This window comes from Neodiprion virginianus, chromosome 1 (genome assembly GCF_021901495.1).
Source record: "Neodiprion virginianus isolate iyNeoVirg1 chromosome 1, iyNeoVirg1.1, whole genome shotgun sequence".
NCBI lineage: Eukaryota > Metazoa > Arthropoda > Insecta > Hymenoptera > Diprionidae > Neodiprion > Neodiprion virginianus.
Genome location: NC_060877.1, coordinates 21,195,820 through 21,223,633, shown reverse-complemented (window position 1 = coordinate 21,223,633; position 27,814 = coordinate 21,195,820). Strand labels below are relative to the sequence as shown.

The 27,814-nt window shown below is 39.8% G+C and overlaps 1 protein-coding gene and 1 long non-coding RNA gene across 3 annotated transcripts in view; one reads left to right on the top strand and one right to left on the bottom strand.

Annotated features, from left to right (window-relative positions):
* Positions 1 to 27,814, top strand: part of LOC124299523 (alpha-2A adrenergic receptor) — a 201,585-nt gene that overhangs the window by 15,634 nt on the left and 158,137 nt on the right. The window lies entirely within an intron of this gene.
* Positions 7,373 to 8,824, bottom strand: LOC124299528 (uncharacterized). Of its 2 annotated transcripts, none has more exons than XR_006907028.1 (2): positions 8,498 to 8,824; positions 7,373 to 8,342 (listed from the first exon to the last, which is right to left on the bottom strand). It is a non-coding gene; the product is annotated as an uncharacterized LOC124299528 (long non-coding RNA). The 2 variants fall into 2 exon arrangements; XR_006907023.1 differs by having other exon boundaries at positions 7,373 to 7,807.

Genomic DNA, 27,814 nt, shown 5'->3' with positions numbered 1-27,814 from the left:
GTCTGACTTACTGGTTCAGTTCGTTTCCTCCCAAGCGCAGCCCGCAGGCGTGGCACGTAATGTGTATTATGCGTACTCATACCTATACCTATACAGGCGGGTACATATATTCCACGCATACCCCTGGCATACAGAGTTTGCCATTGATCGCGGTGAGAATTCCGCGTGCCAGCACCTTCGCACAGTATACAAATTTTCTGGAATAATTAGCCAATGCTCTACCAATAACGTTACGATCTGCGTCGATGAAACTAATGAATTCGCAATTAGTTGTTAACGATCGTCGGGTGATCGTGACTGGAACAGAAGGGCATCTCGGGAACAGCAGCAACTATTTAGGCTCGATTTCCGCACTAACAAAACACGGCATGGAGGCTCGACCTCTGCCAACGTTGTGCCGGGCTGTAAATATTCGTACCGTGCATATCTCATTTTTTCCCAAGGTGGACATATGCATGTACACGAAGCTGTATTTCACTCTGCAGGATTCGCATTTCCGCGAGACCTTTTTGCATAGTGTAATTATCGTTTTTACCCCACAAATCTGCACTCGCGGAGAAAAAATTGGTGACCGTGAACCATTTCAGCAAGCAATTAAAAATATTTAAAAACTGTTACGATTTCCTACAGAAGCACTATTAATAGCAGGAAACTAATGAAATGCTATCAAGAGTCTTCAGTGCTTTTCCATAATACCTACTCAACAGATTTTCAGAACTATGAATAATTTGTTCATGTAATAATGAAGGCGGGATCGTGCTCAAAGAACAATAACGATTAACGATTTCTCATCAACTTTTGTGTAATTCAGAATTGAATATTTTGGGAATTTAAGATAATTTCGAAAATATATTTCAACACATTTCCCATGGTTTCAAGAAATTTCACACAATTTTCACAGATCATTGTATGTGATTTGAATAATTTCACAGGCTTATCAAATATTTCACTGACTGGTTTGTGCCAGTTTTCATACTTGCTCGACTTCTCGGTAACACTTATCGAATCACGCGATATGATGCTTGTATCGATGTTTTAAAATCAAAAAATGGAGTTCGTTCTGTTTTTAAAAATTGTCTTTTCTAAAATTTCTTATTTTGATCATTTTGAGATCGGTCAAACGATGGAGTAATTTCTTCTCCATTTTTTTCACTGTTCTAGAAGTTTTAACACCACAAACACAAATGTTGAAACATTTTTGAAATGTTGTGAAAAATTTTAAAAACTCTTCGACTCGATGTCACATGAATTTTGAATTGAATTGAAGGTAGCGAATTGATTTTTATATATGTATATATATATCATGAAAAAATATTATTCCACCCCTTACTGGATCTTAAATAATTCTTATAAAATCGAACAGCGAAAAGTACGCCTCCATTGTATTATGTGACCGATCTTAAAATTAACGACACAAAATGCAACGTTTTTTTATTATTTTTTAATAATTCTAAACAATCAAAACTGTGCATAGGTTTGAAAAATCATAAACAAGAAATACCGTATGACCACCTGAATATTTTTTCAAGAAATCACGGAACGCGGAAGTCAAAACCTGGTCGAATTGATATGTAATGCCCCATTCTCCGTAAGGGCAACGTTGTTTTAGTTACTTCAAGGACGATCGATTCGGCAGATCCTGCACTAACTTTATATAAAAAAAAAAATCTTCCAGCAAGCAGAAACGACACTTACGATAGCAAGACGTCGAAGGAATGTCAGAAGGGTTGCTTCGAACGAAACGGTATGTGAACAACAAATGAACTGGAACACGCCTATCTAAGGGTTGTACACGGTTAGGGGACCTTCTGGCTGATTCTCTTTCCTCGCACGTCAAATCGTAACTCGTAATATCGAGCACCCTCAACTGGTTTGCACGCTATTTATTTGCACTGCGCCGTTCAGTGTTTGCCTCTTCGCCCGTGTTCATCGGTATCACGGATGCTGTCTGTTGCGAGGATATTTCATTAGACTGGAGTGGTTTCCTTCTTGACGAGTTCAAGTGGATTTCATATTTTTATGATTCCTGTTTGCGACGATTTGAGACGTTGCTGGCAGGGTGATGGAAAAATCGATGCTACTGAGCTGATTTATATTCGCAAATATTTCCTGTTGTAAACCGTTGATATTTCCAAGACCTTTCTCGTCGTAAACGTTGTGTAATTTGAAACTGACTGTGATGCCCGCTGTTTCTCTCAATTTTCAAATGTTCGTCCTGCTGCGTGCCATGAATCAAATTAATGAAATTCTTACTTCTGATCTAATATCGTATGACTTCACACTCGCCAATGGCACCCAAGCGAAATAGCAAAAGTACAGCAGAGACTACGAAAGAAGGACTGGAAGTCCTACGGAAAAAAGGTCATAAAATGATTCAAGAATTTGGAAAAATTTCTCTACGGCTCAGAATTGCATGTTTGACCATCAAATATATGAGCTTGAAATTGTAATTTTTTTCACCATCATACTACACAATATTTACTTAGTTTTTCTTTATCTTTCGTTCACACAGTCTTTCCAAGAAAGCTCGTGTAGAAAACTCTACCTTTCGAATCTTGACAAATCCCAAGAAACCACCAATTCAAGAAATTGGCTAGCAGGAAAGATCGAACAATTTGATCGATTGAGTATCAACCAGTTCTTTAAATAACATTCCAAACTGAACCGGTTCGTCGTCTTTGAATATTCAGTCTTAGCGTAAAACTACTGTTTTTTAATCAAATTCGTTATGAAAACGTTTTTCAAAATATTTGACATCGGGGACTATAATTTCAGAATCATTATTTTTGGTTAATCAAAAACAAAACTGTCGAAATTGCAAGAAAAAAAATCTCCTTTTTTTCAGGCCGAACACACTTGTAGGTCTATTTTAAACCGATTATTTGCTCGCAGTCACAACACTTCGAAGAAAACCATATTACGATCACGTTTTTCCACATTTTCTTTCATTTCCATCACTTCTTCCGGTTGTATATCCGAAAGGTCTGCCAGTGAACAACTAAATAGCACAATTGTGCAGTTTATAAACTGTGTCAGCCTCTAAAATTTGTTATTAATATGAATCTAGAAAAGGCATCATCCCGACTAACACAGCCCTAAAAAGAAGAAACGAATGTATTTAAGATGAGATACGGGCAGATTCGAGGATATCGCGATCATCTCGACAGGGTGGGAAATATCCATCATTTATTTTTTGGCGGCGTTGAGATTGAGAAATTTCCGGCGGACCGCCGCATTTCAGTTGTCATCGTTATTCGTATAATCCTCGAGGATGGCCACTGCAAGGAAGCCAGAAAAGCCGCCTGCCGCTTCCCGATTTCCAACTTTGCGTCGCTTTGAAATCCTCCAAGTTTCGCATCGCCTTATTTCTTCTCCTTCCACACCAAGAGCCAACCATGGGGATAGAAGAAGGGGTGGGGTGAATTTTTTTTCGCGGGTAAGACAGCAAAATGCCGCGCTTACATTGTCTGTGACGGGTACCTACGGCTCGGAAAACAAAATTTAAGAAACTACGTGACTTGATACTCAAGGGGCGATGGAAGAAGAAACCCTTCGCGAGTGCTCAACAACCCAGAGTAAAGTAAATAGGTACAGGATACATTCTAGCAGCAGGGGTGCAGGGGACTCAACGGTTGGGCAATAAGTTAATTTGCCGTGATGGAACGTGAGGATAACTGCCGGCAGTCGACTGTCTTCTCCACCTGCGACCAACCCCGGTATTATAATAAGCAATGGCAATAATAACAGTAATAATTCATACACTCGAAGAATCCCTTACTCCATCGATCCAATCACATCGTAATTCTACCTCAGTTCGAGCTTCCGATTTTTAGGCAGGACCATTTGTAAACGGGGTTATCCTTTAAAGTGAAACATCGGGTCCTTCGTGCTCGCGTGATTTCTTGTTATGTGTATATTTTGTAAACAAGAAGGCGCACGGCTTTCTCCCCTCCGAATGATCGAGTGAATAAACTATTGGATTTTCAACTAAAAGCCTGAAAGAACTTGTCGGAATTTTTTCTGAATTTTTGGTGCGATTTGAATGGCCAAAATAAAGGAAATACGCGAAAGGCCCGATGATTCATTTTACGTATACTCAAAACCATGTTTCACTATGAAGGTCAAGTATCCTATATTTGTATATAAGTTTGCCTTTGCAAAATACGTCAGAAAATCTTGAACCACCTTGGTGAGATGTTTTGTCAGTTGCAAAACTTTGTTTGAGAGTGTTTGCAAAATCGGATCTAGATATTATAATCTGTGTATTCGCGTGTATCGGATTTTTGGGAACACGATACCAAACAAACCACTTGGGCTGAAATTTAGAAGGAAGCTAGACAATGTTTTCGTAACTTCATCAGACTTTTCGACATTTCGTTTCAAAATGGTGAATGCTCGACGTTTAGGAAAATTCATATTTTCTATACTGTGTAAGATAATTCATTACACCTTATGAAAATACACTTTTCTACCGTTGAACTACATTTTTAAGATTTTTCCATGACGTTTTCATCACGTTAGCCGGAGGAAGAGTTTTTGGCACGCAGAATTTTAGACAAATTACTAAACCGAATTGGCTATATTCAAGTGAAAATTAGAGTACGCATGCGAACGCAGATTCTGTATACGGTTACGCCTGGCGCAAAAAGCAAAACCTTTTGGCTAAACCACGTGTTTGTAGAACAAAAGGTTTCTTATTTCACTTCCAATACTGCCGCGTGGCTACCAGCAAACGAAAATTGATTGCGATGAGTTGGGATTCGTTTTGGGTCTTTGAACTTTTTTATCGTGTAATTGTAACGAAATTTCAAATTTACCCCATCGGTGATGTACAATTTCGTCTCTATGCATTCTTATTCGATTGTATTGTACAAATTTCGTTTAACTTTGAATTAAGACTCATACGTTTTAAACATTTAAATTTTCATCCATCCATTTCTGTTTGAGTGCTGCAAAAATTTGAACCCATGAAAACCGTGAATGGAATTAGTGCTGGTTTGTTTTCTTCAGTCTAGTTCAATCCGTGACGAAAGTTAAAATTCTTTGAACACTTCGATGTACGTTCTAGTTATAATCACTCAATTTTTAAACTGTAACTACACCTGTCAATCCATTTCGATCGTTAGCCATTTATTGATGTGGAAACGGATTCAACCGGTTATCCTAGCTATGGTTTTGAACTGTAATTTTGACATCCATAAAAGCCGAATCGCCTGGTTTTACAATTTTCTATCGTTCTCAATCTTCCCTTGTACTGCATGCTGCATAACTAGTACTTGTAATTTTCCTTCATCCTACGCTGAGTAACGAATGCAAAAATCCCGGGGAAACTGCAGTCTTTGAATGAATGGAACGGAGACAGAAATGAATAAAGGATAAAATGTGCTTCAAAGTGTTTCCATTCGAGTATGGGACATGGCACTCGTTCCGAGATACTTTTCTCATTGTCTTTGATATCTGTATACGGTTTTTATTTTATTTTCCCAATATTCTCCGTCCGCTGCAGGTGGTGTTTTTGTACTCCTTGAATGGAAAGTAGATATTAACGAAGCAAACGGGTTGCTAGGAGAATTCCCCTGCTAATTTACTCTAGATTCCAGTTTGACAAAATTTCTATTCTCACGTTACAATGCTACTGACGCACGCTGAAGATTCTCTAATCAAAATTGCAATACGGTCTCTATTGATACTGCAACTTGCCGAATCATTGCCAATTTTGTGATATAACATCCACGATTGCGTTGAATGTCATAAATTTCATTTTGATTCTACAGTTGGCTTCATGATAATCAGTGATGCTGTACATTTCCACGGGATAAAAATGCAGGAATCTACTTTTGATATTTGGTTACTTTTTAATTCATCCACCCGATTTATTTCACATTCCGCTATCACACGGACAATCGTTCATTGAGCATCCGAATGCAAAATTTAGAATGTCAGCCCGTTGTCACCCTGCGGCAACCCTGCGCCGCGCATAGAAGGAATCAAGATTTCTGCGGCTAACTCGATTCTCGTGACGCGAACCGACGCCACCGTAAGCGGTGTTGCGCTGTGCTGGAAAATGAAATCAGCGGAAGTACATTTTACGCGTTTTAAAGTTCATCATTACACCTAAGTGAACAAAACTAATTCCAGGTAAAATCATAATGCCTGTAAAGTTGACCAGCTATTACATCAATTTTTTTGTCAACAAGAAGGTAATCTTAAGCCGAACAATATTCTCCAGATTTATTTCTTGGCGAAATTCACAAGGCTGGGGTTAGTAACGTTAACGTAACGAAACATCATGGAACAAATCGTTGTACAATTTTATAAGGACTTTCAAAGAGTTGGCTTTGGAAAATATGAACATGTTTTCTTTGTTGTGATTTACTAGTTGAATTTCAGACAATCCCAAGGGTGAGAAGCAACGATTTTCCTAAACATGCGTCGTTAAACTGACGTTACCAACTTCATCCCCATCAAAATTTACCGCCATCGTAACGCGATATGTTCCAGCAAAAAGAGCCATGCTCAAGGGAGCGTCGTAATCTTTTTTCGTTGAACCTCGTGCGACGTGGAATGGCAAAAAAAAAAAAAGATTATAATCATAATCAGTTAATTCGTCAGTCCATGACAGTAGAAATCCTTAGATCAATTCATCCGGTTTCTTTCCTTTGCATAGAGTTTCACTTGTCAATTCGTATTCCGATCGTGAGTGCAAAAATTACCTCATCAGCTGTCGAACCTTTCCACTGTTGTAATTGAATCGTGAGGCTTCTAATATGGAAATTCGATAACAGAGTCTTAAGGTTGGATGAGACAACCACATACGGGGCAGTCTAATCCCTGGAGATTTTTAGTCTGCAAGGGTCTATTCGGCGGGCCTCGATCCACGTTGGATGGGAATCCGTAAATCCACTGATGTACGAAGTTGATTAGGATCGTATTTAAGTGAACCGTCTGATGGGCAGCGGCTGCCTGACGTATGATCGACGATTGTCTTTCGGAAAACTGGCACAACCCCTGGTAGTTCTCATAATCGTACTTCTGTCGTTATATCTCAGCAGTCCGCGATAATTAATTATACTTTGATCATGATAGATTGCTGGTACAACAAATGGCGCGTATTTGAGGGTAGATGAAAACGAACGAGCCGAACGAGTGATCGAAATAACGAGGCTAAGCATTTCTTGTAAATCATGTTCCAGCTGATTACGCTTATCAAGCTTTCTCAATCTACGATACCCCGGCCCCTCGATTCTCTCTCGATATCGAACGAGACCCACTCGTTACATTTGCCAGTGACTAATGGCGGGGCCAATTTTTTATCCCTTTATTCCAGATCGCGTTCCGCTCGATTCAATTAGGAGAGAAAAACAATGTCGCATTGTTGTTCAATTTAATGCAATATTCAATTTCAATGGGTTTCAACAAATTTTCGTTTATCCTGAACGGATGATTATGTATTTATTCCTAATTCAAAATGAAGTGTGTATTACAATATCTTACCCATTTACTATGCGTAAACTTTTTCGCGACATTTGGTGAAATGACATTTTCGCGTGTAAATTGGCTTCACGTTGTATTCTGGCGGTAAGTAAAACCATATCTTACTGTCAGTTGTGATTTATTGTTTAAAACATTAGCGAAAGTTTACAATTCACGTTAAGGTAACTATGACACAGACATTTTCGTGTCAGGTAAAAAGTACATCTAGCCTCGCGATTAGCAAAGATGAACTGAGGTGGGCAGTGTGTCTAAAAATACGTGTCCGTAAATCATGGTCGTGTTGTTGTTCTATACTCGGCCGTAACTGTAATAACTGTAAATCAATTAATTACCCAACCCCTGTGTTAATGGCGCTTGATAAACAGTCAAGATATTATGATTAGGAATGCAGGTTAATTCTAATTTACTAATTGAACGAGCCATTATTTGGCTGAAAAATTACGCCTAGCGTTATCAGCGAATTAATTATTGCGCTGCGTATGTACATCGATCCTTTGCCAAACGACTTTCTGCTCGATTTTGATATTACTTTTATTCTCCCTCCTCTCTATTCAACTTGCATTTTAACGCTCAACTTTGTTTGTTTCAGTTGATATTACTGGAAATTAGACTACCCACACATATCCTATCGTCCAACCTGCTGACTTAATCGATAGAACGTAATTGCACCCTAGGTATGCAGCAAGCTCTCCACATTCGAGGCATACAACGGTTATTCGACAGAATTTAGTCTCTCAGACTTGGCTTGGTTGAATAATGGAGATGTGAATTTTCTGACGTCGTTGAAGGAACGCATCTTGTACAAACGTAAGCCGCACAGGAATTGAATCCTCTTAAATATCTACAAACTTCCAAAGAAATAATCTTAAAAAAAAAGTGCAAGTTCTCCTTGAAAACGCGCATGAATAAAAATGAAACGACGCTCCCAACTTGAATTCCATAAGAAACTTTATGGAATTTTGAACTTTTGCTTTTTGGTGCTTATATTGAGGTCCGTACTTACCCATGGACAATTTTCAAGACCATGGCGAAAATCGCGCACTGTTCTTCGATCTCTCGGCATAGTCTCCACTCGTAATCAGCATCGCTCTGTGGCAACTGGTTGAATACGGATTCAGAGCAGTCGATACATCAAGAACGTCCTACTTCTGTTCGGCACTCTGCCACGGCCACCGTTTCAGCCGGTAGACTCGACTCTCTGCTCCAGACACCTGCCACTACCGCGATTGCGTTTCCCGTGCAGACACTAACATATTCGAGTTATTAATATTGTCTGGCGAGAAGTTCACCAGGCACGTCAATGCTGCGCAGTGGAGACAAGAACGAAATAGTAACGGTCCATTCAACGCATCATGTGTGTACAAATTGTTTCCGCATACTCGAAACAGACCTCGGAACACATGCCAAGCGGCTTGTGTACCGAAGAAACAAACCCTGGTTCGTGAGGTAGATTGATTCATCTTTCAATGAGTGCTTCGGCATTCATCCTGGTAGATCGAAGCAGCGGTTTTTAAATTTATTCAGAACGACATCGTTAATGTTACGCAGATCCCGAATTTCCCTTCATCACTTATAAGATGACTAGCTGAGGTGATATGCTAAAGCTGTGTTACTAGAAACTTTGCGAAGGTTACATTATTCCGATCTTGTAAAAGTTACATGTTCGAATCATCGTGGCGGAGTGTTTTTTAATGCAAAAATGGTGCTCTTTGATTCGGTGCTTAGCGGTTCATTACGTCGATATCGAAATTGAATAGAATGTCAGAGCGAATGAGACTGAAGTTAGTAACGTTAGTGTAACGAAAGATTGGGTAAAATTAATCTAAATCATTCGTTTGCAATTTTATAATGACTTGAAACTAGTCAAGTTTCCAAAATATGATTAGGTTCTCTTTATTATGGCTCACCACTTTTCAGATATTCCTTGTATTGCAAAATAAAGATTTTGTAAAACTTGACTTATTGAAATAACGTTACTAATTTCGGCCTTATCAGATTCAGGGGTCATGCATCACAAAAAATGCATCATGAAAAAGCGAAGGCGAGGAAAACAGCAAACTTGCAGACTCCGTGCATTTAAACCGAGTAACGTAATTTTTAGAATCTGGATAAGAAGTTTCCCTGTGTTGTGTTTGCTTTAATTGATTTTTTCATGTTAAGAGGTGCGAGCTCTGCTCATGATATAGGGAATCAAGGTATGTACCTGTCATCGTGATAGATGATTAATAGTCTGCTCAATTTATGGTACCAACTTCATGTCTGTAACTGAAAAATTCATATCTTGGGGACAAAGAGTTTTAAAATTGGCTTCATTGTTGAAAACCCTATAAGATTCCAATTATTTTCCAGATGTGTTTCTACTTAAAAGTGAGCTTTGATCTTATTATTCATCATTAACAAGACCTTTCTACGAGCTAAACTCCCGATCTCGAAGCTGCGAATCCATGATCCACACCGATCGATCGGACAAATCATATAGATCCAGAATTCATCAGATCGCATGAGGTACGATTAATAGCGTGATCGATTGGTCTAAGCTGCACTCTAGCCGATCATGCCACTGGTTTTGAACTATTGGATTCAATCGATCTCGATGTGGCGTCATGGTTCAACCTTATAGGTGGTAAAATTTTTTTTAACCTCGGTACGCCATCGGCGTGGTCCACGTTTCACGACACACGTGAACCTCGGTTTCCGGGAGCCATGGGCATAACAATGGAGCACTCTCATCTACCAAAGTGTTGGAAGGGTTATGACGCCCCAAACAGCGCACTGATACGCTGCCCGCAGCGAACAGCAGATTGATTCATTGCTTGGCCAAACGACGTCGTCAGTAATCCAAACGAACGAGTAGCGTCAACTGGGTCTCATTTCAAGCGCAAAAGCATCGCCGTAATTTATGCAAAGCTCCGTAGAGCCGGTCGCTCCACGCGAAGTGTGCGGAAAACGGTTGCTCGAGAGTCGAGTGGGATCCCGTTTCCAAACTGACGCACTTTTACTGTCGCCACGTATCTTCCTAAATTTTGGCCACTGGTACCTTGCGAAGGGAAATGGGTAGATAATTTAACTGTCGTAGATTCGTCTTATACACAACTGCTATAAATTTCGAATCCACGGCTCATATTTTCACAAAGTTCCTTCAAGTCTCGAATGAAGACTCTCAAATCATGTGAAATTCTGTGAACGTATAGAAATCTGATGAAATCTTTCGAGGTAGTCGGTATATTCATTATGCAAAACGATAAAGAATTTCAGCTGTATGTCAACGTTAAAAAAAAATGGTCACTTTTCTCAAACTCAATTAATATGAATATTTTTTCAACTTTGTCAGTGTGGCTGAATTTTCTACATTTTTTGCTTCATATACGTGTAAGGGAAAGGCGTTACTACACCGAACGATCAATTACGTTCACTGAGGATTAGGATGTCATGTTCGTTTCCGCCATCCGTTCCGAATTTATATCCTGAAAGATTCGTTTCCGATGCTGTAACGATTCCCTTGTTATAGCCAACTCGGCTAATCGGTATCAAGAACGCCAACTGACGAACAAGATTAATGAACGTTCTCAATACAAAACATATTTCGTTGCACGCATCGAAGGAAAACATAATAAATTACTTCAGCCAATCAAATGTGAAATACCTGAACCCATGTTTAAACATTATAACAAATGGCTGGTTTCGATCGCAATAGGATAGCCTCACGGTTAGCATATATCGTAGTAGCTTACAAATTGAGATATACTGTCAATTTGAAAAGTCTCCAACAAAAATTTTGAACCCATATTCTTGAATTTTTGAAAGTTGGCAAATGCACTTGCTAGGCGATAAGCATAAAGTGTTAGATAAGTAAAGAGCATAACGACCTTGGAAATTGAAGGTTTATGAGTGGTGCTCGGTTTTTTTCATATCGTCTCGATTATGTTCACAATCAACCACATTGTAACAATAAGTAAAATGTATAACTGTGAACGTGGGAGCATTGTGCTTTTTTGTTGGAACAAGCTCAGAATAGGTACACGTCGGTGAGAGTCTCAGCAGTCGACCTCCATGGATATCACCGTCTCGGAAAGGTTGAAGTTCACGGCAAGCCTTATATAATTGGCTCGCTTGGAAAAAATTTCATTTCCCAGACCCCATTGTACTCGAACGACACCGCGCCTTGTCTCAATCGATTGAATTCGAGCGCTTGTACCCTCTTCGCCTTTCACCCCTCGACTTTTGCGGCCCCCGCGCTACTGACCGGGCCGGCTCCTTGGAACGAGATGAAAGAACAAGCGGAGCAAATTGTTAGAATGCTCATTAAGAGCGTAATGACTCGACAAGTCACACGCGAGCAGTTACCCAAAAGACTACCCAAAAGACGAATCGCATTATTCTGTTATAAAAAAAATCAGCCCCTCCAGGGCAGCTTCCCGCTCAGTCAGAAATCACTTTGACAGGGAATAAAGTATGTCGCCGAGGGAAGACGAGAGGGCAAAAAGCAATATAAAACCGAGAGCAACAGCTTAGCGCCCCTCTTTAAGCTCTGGTACCACTTCGGACACGGATCTATTCCTCGCGAAATCGCGTATTTAGGGCAGGTCTACGTCAATATGTTCCCCCTCAACCCCTGCATCCCACCACTACTTGAACACGATGGAAAATTATTAAATCCAGCGACGGTGTAGCAATTGACCGTGAATCATAACTGGGCTGGAAATCGGCCGGCACCGGTGAAACTTTGCACTTCAAAAGATCATTGGCGAAATATGGCGCCCGCCACTCGAAACGACGTCGTTGTCGCTGCCACCCCAATCCGCTCAGGGCTGATTCCGAATCACAAGGAGAGGTTGCGCGATAGGACTCGGCGATTTTAACAAATGGTTTTATACACGTTCTTGGGCCAAAATAAAGAGACCCGTGTTTCGGAATATCGCTGAATGGTTATTTGTCGGCGCGAAAAAAATATCGCAAACTCGTTTTACGATACATGCTGCGTGACGTTCTATTTAACCGTGAATTTTCTCGGAACATGCTGCTTATTTTTTCGCCTGCCTTGTCATTTCCGAATATTTTATACCCAACGTAACCCAGATATTCAAGGAAATATGATCGTAGAGGTTACAATAATTATACTATGAAATGCATTCAACATAAGAATGCTAAATCACTTCATCCGTACGAATAAACAGAAGAACACAGGATATCACAAACAAGTATCCAAATTTTTTTTCCTAATAAATACCCATTCGATGAAACGCCGAAACATGGATCACTTGATTTTGGCCTAAAAGTGTGTCAAAGAATATTTTGTTGAACTGGCTCCGTTTAATGCATAAATAATACGCTACTTCTCTTTCTCAGATGACGGTTCCAACTGTCGTGTACTCATTTACGTTCATTTATCAAGCTGTTGGTCCACGAGAAAATTCTGAGAATCATTTTATCAGTCGCAGGCTTATCATAGGTCGAAATACAATGGCTATATAATGGTATCGGGATCCAAGCGACCTTCGTACCCGATACTGACGGACGACCAGGCAGTCTGATACTTGTTTATTTGCCTTGCCTCGTGGAGTGCCTACTTATTGCGAGCGGCAATGTCGCGGCTCTATATCCACCGCATCTGGAGTGTGCCGGAACCCAATATCGTCATGTTCAACATCATCCTTCCTCCGGTTTTCTTCCCCGCCCACCATGTACGATTTACTAGCTTATGCACGGGTCGTTAGCGATATCGGAAGCAAACTTCATCGCTCGGGATTATATTCACCTGTATCTGTATCGTTGTCAAATGGAGTGGACGAGCCGTGACAAAGAGTAAACTTCGACTCACCTCCAAACTTTGCTGCACATAACGACAACTCAACATATGATCTATACAAATATAAATTATTTTTTAATATAACAGAATCATTGACGTGTAAGAGTTTTCAGAAGATCGGAAGGTATTGTTTATTGGTTAAAATGTTATTTACCTTAATTTTACCTTTTTTTTTACGATACTGTGGACAATGAGAACCGAACTCTGCACACATCAGACACCAACGACTAAACATGTGTAATAGCTTCTGGCACAAGCGGAGAAGTACTTATTTATGACACTTATTATTTCTTTGTCGGAAATACACGCTCATCGGCAATATAAATTATCGCTATAATGAAAATGCTATTCCATCGTTTGCGTAATGTTTGTAGTTTTGGCAGACTCACAAAAGCCACGTTCGATATAAATATGTAATTTCGTTGCCTCACATTTATGTCAATGTCCACAGCTGAGGCAGTATAACGAGTGCCTGTTGCTTATGGCGTATGGTTCACACGGTCCTGTAAGCCGTAATATTTGCCGTCCAAGTAATCGCTACAAGTGTCTACTTCATAACACGCTCAATAAAACCGACTCGAGAAACTTCGGTTTGTGTACTTGTCTATTTTCTGAATAAATCTAGACAAAGTTCGACTGTCTAGGTCTTTTCTTGGTTGTATGGATACTGAATTATAAATTCAACAAGGAGGAGCGATCAACTTGAGTCTAACACAAATAAATTATCCTTTTTCTCGAAAGCACCAGCCCAATGCTCGGATTCGTAAAAGAAATGCGTCTTTTTCAAAGACATTAACAATTAAAATATTTCCTATGATTTTTTGTACAACCTCTTCAAGGCACTCGATTCCAAAGAAAAGAATCTCAAACTCAAGAACAAACATAAAGTACAGTGAAATTAGTTTTACTTGCCATAACGTGCTACGTCTGTACAGTCGAGTCGCCGAATAGCAACAAGTTTTTATAGGCTTAGTCTGAATTTCAAGTAGGGTCTTACGACGATCAGAGTTTCCGTCGGGAAGTGTCAAAATGAGCGGAATCGGGAGAGAGCGTCGAATTAAAAGTTTAGGTAATTAATGTCCCCCGTTGTCTCGGCAGCCATTTGCCAATTACGAATCTGGAAACACCTCGTCTTTTTACTCGAGCGTCGCTACCGCGCATGTACTATACGTATACGTCTAGCACTCATACATATACATCTACGTAAAGCCCCATAGAAATTCCGCGGAGCTTGCAGCAATCTCTCAGAGATTCTTATTTTCGCAAAGTTTGCAGCTAAGAAATTGATTCCACTTTAACAAGGGAGCTTGCCGCTGGAAGCGTGATGCGCTTTCCGAAAAATGTAATATCTCTGAATTGCAGTTAGACGCGTACGTGAGATCTACACCTCACGTCCCAACTTCTGTACTTTTATTGCGCTTGCAGGACGTATATTTAATGATGATAAGTCACTTTTATACGTGTCTGTCAGGAGTGTTAAAGCGCTTTTAACCTGCGGCCGAATTGAGTTGGGTAAACACTTCCTGCCGACGCTGTCTTGGAATTGTTATTCATTTCGTGGGAAGAACTAAGTAGTTAGAAACTTTTTGACGAGGGAAAGTCCCGATTGGAATACGCGCTGAATGACGCCTCCGGCGTTCTTCGCCGTTCCTGGTCAGCACAAACCGCGTATTCGATTTTTGCCTACCATTCCAGCCTCACGAAGCAGAAATGCAGACGCAGCTGAAATGGCTTCTCCATAATCTTGGCACCGCTGATCTTGATATACGCGAGGATAGGACTCGGGACCTGGCGGATACTCTTTGCTGGATTACAAATCCTCACAATTGAACGGATGAGAATTGCTTCGTTAACGATACCCACGTGCAAATTAGACGGATACAAACTCCGATAATCAGTTGGCCAAGAATTTTAACCTCGAAGTACGAGGTAAGGTACGAGGACCTGGTTTGGTTACCACCGGGGTAAGTTAATCGACTTTTGCTCGATCTCATTTCCTGGCGGGGAAAGAGCGATAGCGAGCAGAAGGGAGAGTGAGTGAGAGAGAGATAGATAGAGAGAGAGAGAGAGAGAGAGAGAGAGAGAGAGAAATGCAGAGTTGGTAAGTTATGTTCTTGACAATTGTACCTGTGATACGTATGTCCCGAAAGCCAAATGTCATCGCTACAAGTGTCTGATACTTGCAGTTAATGTAAGGTTACATTATAATATGGCGTGTGTTTTCTTACTTATACGCATATAGCGAGAGATAAATTCGTGTAACGGAACATGATTGTTTTCAAGATTTTAAATGACGCTATGACGAGAACTATTTTAATTTTAAAATGGGCGCCAGTGTAACGTATGGCGTTGCCGGTATTCACTGCTCAATTTAAGAATCAAAGGGTAATATAAACTGAGAATCTTATTTATTTCCTGCCCGGTTTTAACGGAGTCTTCATTTCCTACATCCTAAAACACCGATGTGCTTTGTAGCTCATATGGCCGAAACGACGTGTGTACTGCTTTCAAGTTGATCAACCTTTGCTGGAACTTGGCGGTGCGATCCACCCCAACTATTTTTGAGTGTAGATTTTGCTAGGTGAGTTGTTGAAAATGAACGTTGTAGCACTTTCTGTCAATAGTTCCTACCACCAATTTCAAACCTGTACACATCTCAAAATCATTCGATATGATACACACGGGGTGGATGTCACCCCAGCATTAAAACTTTTTCTACATCAACACTTTTTCATGTGCTGCTCCATAAATATGTACAATGGTTCCTATTAACCAAAGGTTCAATAAACATTGTCAATTTCTATGGAGCAGCACATGAAAAAGTGTTGACGTAGAAAGAGTTTTAATGCTGGGGTGACATCCACCCCGTGTGTATCGTATTGAATTATTTTGAGGTGTGTATAGCAAAGGTTAATTGAAAGCAATTTTTAGACGGATCGTGTGAGACTTTAATCGTGAATTCGTTCGCAATAAATATTTTCAACTCGAAGGGTACAACATCCCTCAATTAGCGATCTGCACGAACTGTACTTTACGTGATATATCTGTATGTATTTCTTTGTACAAAAGGCGTAGGGCAATTGACAGCGATTTTTGAATGTCACTTTCATCGAACGCATTTATAGGCTTCAGAATGTGGCTGAAATGATGTGAGCGATTACTTATTTCACATGGAATTCGACGCTTGCCCAACGTAGGAATAATTTGAAGTTTGGGCAATAATATGTACTAATTACGTCAAATTCACATTACAATGTTGTTCGCGTGTAATACCATCGTGAAGTATCCCAAGGCGGGGTCACTGCGCAGCTTTTCTTCACGTAGGTATATCAGGGTACCAACTAATCTGCTTGATTCAAAAGCCATCCTTCGATTTTTCGTATTCCATCGATCTTGTGCCGACAGCAGCAAGGACCTTTGTCTGTCGTCAGTGATGAATTGAAAGCTGCGAGATCAATCACCGGGCTAAATAATTCGGGCGAGTTTTCGCCGAGCTTTAAACACCCAAATAATTGGCAGGCAATAAAAATCAGATACCCGTGATACTCCAGGCGACCCGCTCAATAAACCTCCCTCTTGGCCTAGCGCCTACCTCTTCTAAATAACTCTAATTGCCTCAAAAAGAATAACCCAAGAGGTGAAATCAAATGACAATAAACAAAAGGTGCTTCAGCTGATAAATTAATTGGGTGTCTCACGCCTTCGCAATTCCAGCCTGTCTCCCTCGAGATCACGAGTCTCATCGTCAGTCTCACGGCTGACCTTGCCTCTTGCCGAATTTCAATCAAGCACAAAACAACAGGCCCTCTATTTCATACTATTGTTTATACGGTTTATTCAGCCGTTGTCAAAAATTACAATTCCCGGCATGTATTGTTCCATTGTACGAATAACGTGGATTTCAAGTATTCCGAAGCATCGTTATGGTAAGGGTGACCAAATTTGGAAAGGTACACAGTTACTTCTGGCTCTCAATCCCTGATATCATATAGCCCGTCACAAGAATAGTGATGGGTTAATGGGTTTGAGAATGAAATGATAATTTCGTTCGTGCTAGAAGCTTGGATTTCGACTACAAAGAAACTGTTTCTACACAATATTTGAAATATTTCAAACACGTTGTATAATGTTTTCAACCTTCCACTGTTTTACATATACAGAGTGAATTGCTAACGACCGAATGGTTTAATGCGCATGCGATAAAATTTGAGAACAAGAACAGTTGTTTTGTCAGGGCGACCAGCATTCATACATTCGGATGACAGGGCGATGTATGTAACTTCAAAAATGTTGGTCGTCCTTACGAATTTCAGTGCATGCGCATTAAACAATTCAGTTGTTAATAATTTGTTCTGTATATGTATGTGTTTGCAATATGGGACTTTCTTTTACAAACCGAACACCCTTCTGACCGACACATTTTTGATTTAGCTGTTTTTTTTTTGCGGATTCTATATGTAAAAAAAAATCCTCGAACACGTATCTCTTTTTTTCGATAAAGAACTCGTAAAAAGAATTCAACTGAATCAAAAATGTGTCGGTCAATTTTTGTCCAAATCTGTTCGGTGTGTAACAGAAAGTACCATATTCCGTAACGATTTGTGAAATATTCATGCAGTGTGCAAATTTTCCCTTGTTAAGGTACCTACTGTGTGCTGTGTATCAACGTTGTGGATGCAATATAAAATTATTAATCATATGTTAATCTGTATATACTCATAATGGTAAAAATATCTTTTGCATACGTAGAATTTGGTACACAAAGATGTAGTAAAAGGTATTTTGAATCCCAAGTTTAATATCAAGTATTTTAACGTAACTTTATACTGTTATACTGCGATATGAATGTAATATTTCAGCCACAAGGATGAAGCAAAAATATTTTGGTATTGTTTTTGCATTGTTTTGTATATAAGCATCTTGCAGTATTCTTGCAATATCCCTGAAACCATACACTGATGCAATTTAATTAAAAAAGAAATGTAGTAACGTTTCTGCAATATTGCGTACTGTGTAGGAAGATGCAAAAATCTCAACATAATTTGAATAAGCTAACCCTGTAGAGTCAAGATAAGATTTTAGTCTAGTCTTAAAATGACGGTTTTTAATACTTCAAGAACTGGGCGATGTGATTGGCCGGTCATTTAAATATTGTTTCTTGAATCACAATTTCACCAGTATTGAATGAATTTTATCATCGAAACATCAAAAAACACTGCCTATCAGCACGTGTCGTCTACGGTGTTTCTGAAACACCTGCTTAAAAACTTTGATTTGAGAAACACCGAAAATGCCACTGACAGAGCATAACATTAGGGTTATGTAATTTATGCTTGATGGCACCGTGTGTAAGATTGAATTATTCGAAAGTGCACATGCAACAGAGAAGGCCCTAGTGTGTAAAATACACCATTTCAACCGTGGGAATGCGGCAACGTCGTTTTACCGCACTGTTCGAAAATGGGGCATTTTACGCACGCTCCACAGGCTTCGAAAATTGAACCTTCTAAACAGGTTCTGGAAAAAGCAATTTAATTTCAAGTTATTATTCAGTAGAGAAAAAAATACACTTTCAAATTTGAACTAAAGACTGCTGATCCGAGTACATTTGTAAAAAATACACCCGTTCTTCGAGTAAAAAGTTTTGTATTAGTTTATTGAAATTATCACCCGCAGTAGGTTTCATATAGTTATATTAAAGTTATCTCTCCTTAATTTTCAAAATATTGTTGTCTTTCTGAGGAAAACCAAGTTTTCGACAATGATGATGTCTTTTTTTTTCACTAAATTGCGATGGGAGGAATATGTTCAGACTATACATTACTCATGCACAAAAATTTTACTGAGCGGTGTAATCGTTATCAGTACCGATATTAAACACATGTCACTTAACATATGTATGTACATACATGTATGGAATTCTAGTTGCATAATTTATTCTTCCGTACTGTGATCCAAACACGATGCTTATGCTACAGTCGGAAGTATCATAAACATTAAAGTTATGGCATAACTAGCGAGATTCAATGATTCTCCCTAAATTACGCCCATTGCTTTGAAAACTACTGTTCGAATGAAACTAATCTACATACTTCGTGATAACTTTTTAATGCACACTGCTATTAGTTGATTCTAGCACCAAAAAGTCCATCTTCCTGCTCTCCGATAGAATAAACTTAGGTACAGATATAGAGCAAAGACATTATAGAAGTACGGAATTTTTAAATCTAGAATCCAAGCAACCTAGAAAGCCATTCGCGAAAAGTAATAAAAATTGCTATTATTCTTGCTGGCTTACATGACAATACTCATATTGTAGTAAAGTTATTAATTTTAAGAATCTTTACTTGAAACCGAATTAATAATGTTTGCATGGCTAAGAACTATCAAGTAATGCAAGGAGAAGAAAAATCTAACACGTCCTTCAAGTCATTTCACAAATTGCAAGGCTTCAGCGTGAAATTCAAATTTTACCTCTGCTTGAAGATATAGTAACCATTTTTGAATTTGGTTGTAACAGATAGTAACAATTTTTTCATGGTCCCATTTTATCGTAAACAGATGAATGAATACTAAATAGACATCGTTAAAGAGTACGGCTATTTTTAAAATTGAAACCAAGTTGGAATTATCGGGCGTCGCCAATTGGTGAATTCTCTGGGAGATAACTGCTGACTGCTCAGTAATCAATAGCAAGACACGTATTCTACATTCTCGGTTCACCCCGTACGGTGCCGATAGGTGAAGGTACAATCCTCGAGATTCTCTCTCCATTTTAACTTTCTCTGAAACCGTTTCTTCAATATCCTAAAGCAACATCTGCAAAGTTTTCACAGTGAAACGCTTTGTTGGTCATTTACGATAAGCTCGGTTTTTAAAAGGAGTAACACTCTGCTCGGTAAATTTTGATACGTACACATCCGCTAAATTACGAAAAGTTCGGAATGGGTGATGCAATCGTACGTTGGTTGGAACTTGACTGAGAAAGAACTGGGACGAACTATTTTTCAAGCGCATAAACTGTAATCATTTGAAAGTTTTCTGAAACTATTTCCAATGATTCAAGTCTATTGATCCATAAAACCTCACATGTAAAGGGTTGGTTGTTTTTTAAACAGATTTAGACCCACTTGACGCGAATTGGCTACTACGGGAATCAGATGTAATTAAAAAACCTGGCTAACAATCAAAATTAGCTGTGACGTTTTGGCGGAACAATATCGCTGTTCCTTAATTACACAAACTTCTATTCTTAAACAGTATCTGCGCAGCATGGAAAGAAATTTTTTATCACGATGTTCTTCTAATTTCCTTTGGCTTCTTGTTCAAGATCCCATTTCAGGTGTCATTCTTTAATCCATAGGAATCCTGACAGAGCAAGGAATTGGGAAATCAGAGAATTGGAGTTATGCGCGTGCACACTTGTAAAGAAATTGCACAATCATCGAATGAAATGTGATGTTGAGTTTGTTTGTTGAAATTTGGTACGTAAAATTCGGGTTTTGAATGTTTTACATGTTATTTAGGCGTGAAAGATTTCCGAGGAGCAAATACTTGAAACGTGCGTTCTAAAGGCGTTCAATCTCGGCAAAATCCTATGTAACTATAAATATTGAATGGCGGAATCTGGTACTTCAATCACTCTATCCTTGGATCTTTCATGTCGATTCTACCATAATGTAGGTAGCCGATAGACCCTCGATGACGATGACCCCCAGCTGAATATACCCCAAGTAAGGTCCAGCTATTAATGGTTACAGAATTGAACCTCAACCTATAGGTATGTAGACGCTGTGAAACTCGAGGCTGATTATAACCGGGTGACATTGCACGAGCCAGCTTACCCCAATAACTAATACAGGGTGTATTGTCAACTGGCCAGTCATGAATACCTTGCACGATGTCATACACGTCATTACTGGATGTAGTTTTTGCACAAGACAACCAGTGTCGCCTGACAACAGTATCGAATTTTCTCCGGACTAGCAATTGCAGTACGGCAAAAAGAGAAATATACGAGTAAAGGGTGGGAGGCCCATCGAGAGGACATGAAGAGAGAAATAGATTTGACCTCTCGAGAACTAATACCGTTAAAGAATTCTCACTTCTATCACAGGCGTACATATAGTTTCAGGTTTGGGCTCGTCAGATCATGAATCACGGGAATTTGACGGTCCTCGTCATGTCGCTGCAGCACAAGAAATGTATTTAATGGATGAAAGGACGAGGGGAGAACGGTGAAATCGATTCTGGCAGCCCTTCAAACAATGATGGAATCATTTTTTTCCATCTTACGAAGGACGAGTGGGCTGCGGCAAAAGAATCGCGATTGACGTTGGTCTTCTATTGACTACCTGAACTGTAAATCGCTCGGAATTGGATTAGCGAGAGAATTCGAAGGTATCGAGTCATCCAAAACAGGTCGAACCCTTTTTTGCTAATCACACTTCAGACGCCTACTGACACCAACGAAATATGGGTTCCTTGATACCGATAAATATATTTTCAATTGGATTTTTAGGTACACAAATGATGGACCGTCGAAAATCGAATAGTGATTTAGTGACTCATCGTCAGTCTGAAATTTCTATGAATATGAAAGGTGGCGAACGCTGCTCGTTGTTAATGCTGAGCTGGACACCGCTCATTCTCAGGACCGAGTAGTTCATTCGAATCGCTGACGATGAGGAATGAAAGCAGAAGAAAAGAAAAATGATCAGATCATGAAAATGTGAACACGGTTTTCGGTGTACTCGTTACTTTATTTGTTATGATGATTCATGCAAAACATGGATTGCTTTAGGCAAGTGGCTTTTTACTGCGTATAGTGGCGGGGAGGACAGAGTAAGGAGATTCATCTTTTCTAAAACGAATGAACCATTTATGGGCATAGCCATTTTCGGAAATCAATATGTTGCATAATTTAGTTATAAAGCAAAATCGAACATGCTAACTCATCTGTATTTAGCCCCAACCTGCTCTGTAAATCCGGTACAAACGTAATCTCGATAACCTAATTACCTTATACCGCATGCACAAAAGAAATTTGTTGAAATTCGAAGTCACCCGAACGTTTTTACAAGTCTCACGACCCAACCAAGGTTAGGAGAAGTGAATACCGGGCGTCCCGTGAATTCAATCTTTTTCTTCCTAGGTTTCTCCTTCCGTTGGTTTCGCGAGCTAACCTCGAGTCCTCTTTCCTCTCACGACCTTACTTAAATTCTCCAATCCTAGCACGGGTGCTCCTGTCGCATAGTCACCTCCCCCAAAATGTAATCCCAGTCTAAATCTTCGTGAGTTATGTTCGCCGTGTCCGTGGATTCGTCCGTCGTTAGCTGAGACGGTGAAAAGAAACTTCCGGGAAGAAGGCAGTTCCATGATTTAGAACATCCAGCTCTTATATTCTCCCATACTATAGGACTACCCTGACCCCAGGGTGGCAGCGCCGCCGGCAGCAGGACGCTTAGACGCCACCCTCGCCGCGGAAGTGAATGCGATCCGACGCTGGCTCGTCCGACTGGGTTAATTCCATCCCTCTTCCGAATGAGTCCTTAAAGCGCAAGGTTAGGTTACCTCGAACACGGCTTGACCACCAAATTACCGGTCGCAGCCGGCCACCCTACCGCGTGCCGTCCATATCCAGCCAGACAGCGTAAATGGCGTCGATCGTGTGGACGGTGCGAGCTCGGGTCACCCTGAACACAAAGGCCTCTCTATATTCCGGGCGCGTTATGTTCCTCCCGAGCCAGTGTTCACCTCCGTTGCGGACCGGAATCGCAGCCGAGCAGCTCCATCCTATAAAATTGAGAAAATTGGCCGTAGGAACTGTGCCAAATTTTTCACCATACCATTCAATCATTCGTAGATTCATGAGCGCGTCAATCTTGTGTGGTGTTCATTCCTGTAACCGTGTTGTGTGTGCTTTTCTTCAGAAATCGAATTCCCGCGAAACAAAGTGGCAGACGGAAGGTGAATAATGTCAACAGTACACGGAATTTAAATTGAGTTGGGCGTGTTTGCGGATGTCAGCAGATTTTGTTTGCGTAATATGATCCGTGCTACCCCGTGTCCGCAGGTATTTTTTTCATACAAATTTTTTCCTTCGTTTTCTATCGCGCTGTAAAAGATGTTTGATACAAAAAATTCACTTCGTTGATTTTCGAACGCTGAACACATTGTTGAACTTTCTTTTTCAATCTGCTACAATTTTTCGTTTATCATTTAGAATATCGTCCATTGCATTCACCTTTCGACGTATGGCCAGCACGTATTATCAAGGTTCAAGAATATCCAACTAGGAATTCACACGAACTTACTGCTGTTGTACAAGAATTCCCAAATCGTTGATCTCTGTATAATTTTGACCCCTGGAAGTAGACCCTGCAAGTCGGTACACATTGAAAATTACGACATCTCAACCATTTGCATCCTTCATTTCACATAAATCTACCTAGCTTCAAGGTATTCAAATAATTTGGATTTTATTTAATGTATCTTGTATACTACGTGAAGATACGACAGTTTTTTCTTTTTTTTTCTCAGAAAAATGATAGAGGACCGCTTCTACAGAGTTAAATTTTACAGAAACATAATTCCGCGTCACCCGGTTCTACAGTGTTGAATTTTACGGAGTTCATATTTACAGAAAAATAGTTTGTATAGGTATGCTCAGAACTGTTCGTCCAGAAAATGCATTCAAGTCATTTATGGCACCTTAAATTTGAGAATAAGTTATCTTCCATCCGAAACTATATCACACAATTCCCTGATAAGAAAGTCAAAGATGACTACCTATATCACCGTGCAAGCTAGAATAAGTTGAGCTTCTCTTTTTTTAACAACGAACTATGTCGAATCGATTTCTATAAAAAATATAACCTCCCAGAAATCAAAGACAAGCTGTTTAAAATAACAGTGAAAAAAACATTTGAATTCATTTTTTGAGCCCCACTGCTTTATTATTTATTGTATCTAGTATTAGAAAATTATTCTCTACTAACGCATCCTCAAGAGCGTACAATTTGTCCTCACAATTACATAGAAAATTCTAACTGTTTCGTCTCTTCTTTACGCGGAAAAAATAAAATAAAATTTTGCCAATAACGCAACGGGTACAATGAAAGACATGAAGCTCCGTTATTTTATTGGCTAAAAATAATGTTGCGATGGACGTATTTTCATGAAACTTTCATGAAGGTGAACGGAAATAAGTGAACCGTGCTTGATCGGCAATAACTGTCTGCGGAGCATGAGGCATTTCCTGTGTGATGCCAACAAGCACGCGCACTGCGCAATACGTTGTGTAAATATGTTTCATACTCGTACATGTCCATTGTATATATATGGACCATTCTATCCAGGGCTCACAATTAGAAGTGAAGGAAATATCCTAACTAATACTATGCGGGAAGTGTAAGATTCCTGGTAAACATGGTACCGAGTGCTGATAAATAGGCTGTACACGGTACGTATTATACCCACCTCGAATAGGAACATCTGACCCGGCCATGTCCAACTTGTAGCTGGTTAATATAAATATTATGCATGCGAGCATATCACTCGTGTATATACTCACAACGTGTACGCATATATGGAGAAATATGTGTATAAGTACTAACACAATGAAACTGTTAGGCCTGAATTGATGTAGAGAATGCGTAATTACCCTGTGGCAAATCAGCAATTTCCAGAAGGCTAACGAAGCATAGTGTGAATGTAGAACTCCTTTCGTTCAATCGCATCCCCGTATATTTTGATATAGGGATCTTCGTGGCCATCCGTTGTTAGTTCCCAAAACTTCCGAACTTTAGCAGCTGCAACACCTTGAGCGACGATTATCATTTATCTCTCTCTACCTCACCACGTGTCGGATTAAACAGAGGATCATCGTCGATGGTTGATGTTACCACTTTTGAGAAGTTACCCATGTGCTGTTTTCGTAGTGCAAGACAACTTCGAACAATTAGCTACCCGTCTTCACTGGATGCTAGAGCTGCGGTATTTTCGATACATTATTTTTAATTAATAATAATCAAGGAGGTTCAGTGAACATGCGCTGCAAAAGTGCTGGGAGATAGCTCAACAGAGGCATCGCGGATTTTAACAGCAAGACCCTCGTGATGTTCGGCTGTAGTAAACCCTTAGGAATTAGATGGAAAAAGGAGTGCGAATGAAAAGGTTCGAAAATCGGAGATCGGAATTTATTTATTTGTCGGAGCACAAATCCGTGTTTTCGCTTCGAAACGTCGCGTCAGGCTGTTGAGTTGCTTTTTACAATTGGCCCATGTTCGTCGCGGTGGGTGGAGAATTTTCCTAAATTCCGATTTCTTATTGGCTAAACTTGAAACTAAAAACTCCCCCGGGCAAAGGGAAGGTGACTCTGTCCGATAAGAAAAAACCCGACCGAGGTTAACCGTTAGGTCCGCGTAGCCGTGCAAGTGCAGTTTGCGTTTGACGACCAAATGTTTTATAGCCGTGTCGAGAGAAAAAACGAAGGGTTTTTTCGAACCATACAAAAACTAACGCGTAGAAGCGAGAACTCGCATCGAGGCTTACCTGGTCGCTATACCCTTATTACGATATTCTACAAGCTCGACTTGACAGCATATAATACCGTGTTGGAAACTTGAAATACTATCCGTAAATTTGTATTTTTATATTAATTAAAAGTCAAGTATTATCAAATACTATTCTACACCCACATTCACCAAAGAAATTCACCGTCATATTCTAATACAGCAAACCAAGTAATGTCATGTGCAGTTATGATTGATGCAGGAAAATAATAAACAAATTATACGTTGTATGTTAAAGGTCCGGGACTCAATCTTACCGGATAGTAATAATTATATTCTAAATAGCCTGACTTGTATCCTGATACAGGCATTCATGATTCCGTAACACTTGACGAAACCATCGTAGTGTAGTCGAAGTAAGTCATCGCCAACAATCGTCTGATGCCACCAACAATTCTTCTGCCACGTTCACTAAAGTAGTTTTCTCCTCATCCGCTGACACATGCGGTTACAGAATTATACATACTACCAGTGTCAAGATTCCATTTGCCTGGTATCACCTCGCGTTTCATATGGATTGTAGTCAAATATTCCACGCTGAGACCCGCTACGTCTTTTTCCTGAGTAAATAACTGGTTCGCTGTCTACCTCATCTCGTGTAGTGTACAATTTCCATAGAACAGATTTTCGCACTGCAAATTTCGAACGTTGTCAGGAAGAAATATTTGCTAAAATCAATTGTAGTAAAAGAATCGGCCAATGCTTGCACCGCGGTGAGTTCATGCATAATACATTTATGTATAATTTATATATCCACGTATATATGAGGTAACAGTCTGTTACGACGGATATTGTGATTCTGCAAGTGGAAAAGCAACCTGGCGGCTTAACAGTCTCTAGTTGGAAGCGTGTGTGGAATTTAAGACAGTCTTTCCAATCCGTTTTTATCATCGGTCGAAAGTATGCGACTTGGGATTCCACCGGCTTAGTTGTCAGCTGCATTCGTAGCGTGGTCTTCCCTTGCCTCTCAGCTGTCTCTCTCGAAGCTTCGTGGATGCCGTAGTAGCACGTCATTTGAAAACGTCGTTCCACTTTTCTGCATATCACAAATACCACCATTCACAGTATCACTTTATTAAAAGTTCCAGACAAAAGGCAGCATTACCATTACGGCGCGGGTCATTGGCCTCCCTTTCCACTCTGTCATCGTTCATATTTACGTCAATACTGTACCAAAAAACTAATTGCGAAATTCAAAAGTATTACACATGAGCTACGCTGATATATGAGTTCTTGTAATATCAGATAAACTGGTATAGACAGAGCGGCTTAGTTGTACATTGCTTTCAATTCAAGCAACTCCATCCTTGGTCGAAATTGACCGATCAACTCTTCTCTTTTTGACGGTTACTGCCGTAGTGAAAATTAGTCATGACAGAACGTGGTCGAGGTAATCAATTTTTGACAAGTAATGGAGATGAATGGATTTATTTTTATATATTTAAAAAGTATGCTGAATAGTCTTGTTACAACGTTTTATCCAAACGAATCCTATTTCTACGATATTTACATCCGCACGACTGATTTCGACTTGAAAGTCAAACGACGTTGACAGTTCAAGTTGACGGTCTTTCTCCCTTTAGAGATGTTCCGAAGCCATCACCACTAATCTTCAAGCAAAACATGATCCCGAGTAGATGAAATTAGTGGCACTCATATGAAATGAAAGTTGTACCCTTCAACGAATCTCGGTCACGTCGAGAACGAATTGCTCTCTTGGACCGGTGTATACAGAATCGATTCTGTTTTCAATTAGGCAGGAGCGATCCAGTGCGGGTAGAAGAGAAAGGAGGTTGCGAAAAGAACCCGTCAGAATGAAGGTAAAAAAGAAGAGAAATCCTTTAATGGAGGTAAGAGAAAATTAGCAGTGCTTCAAATATGAGCTCCAAGTCTTCAGAAGACACACAAAGTGTGTATTTCCATAATCGTGAGCAAGAAT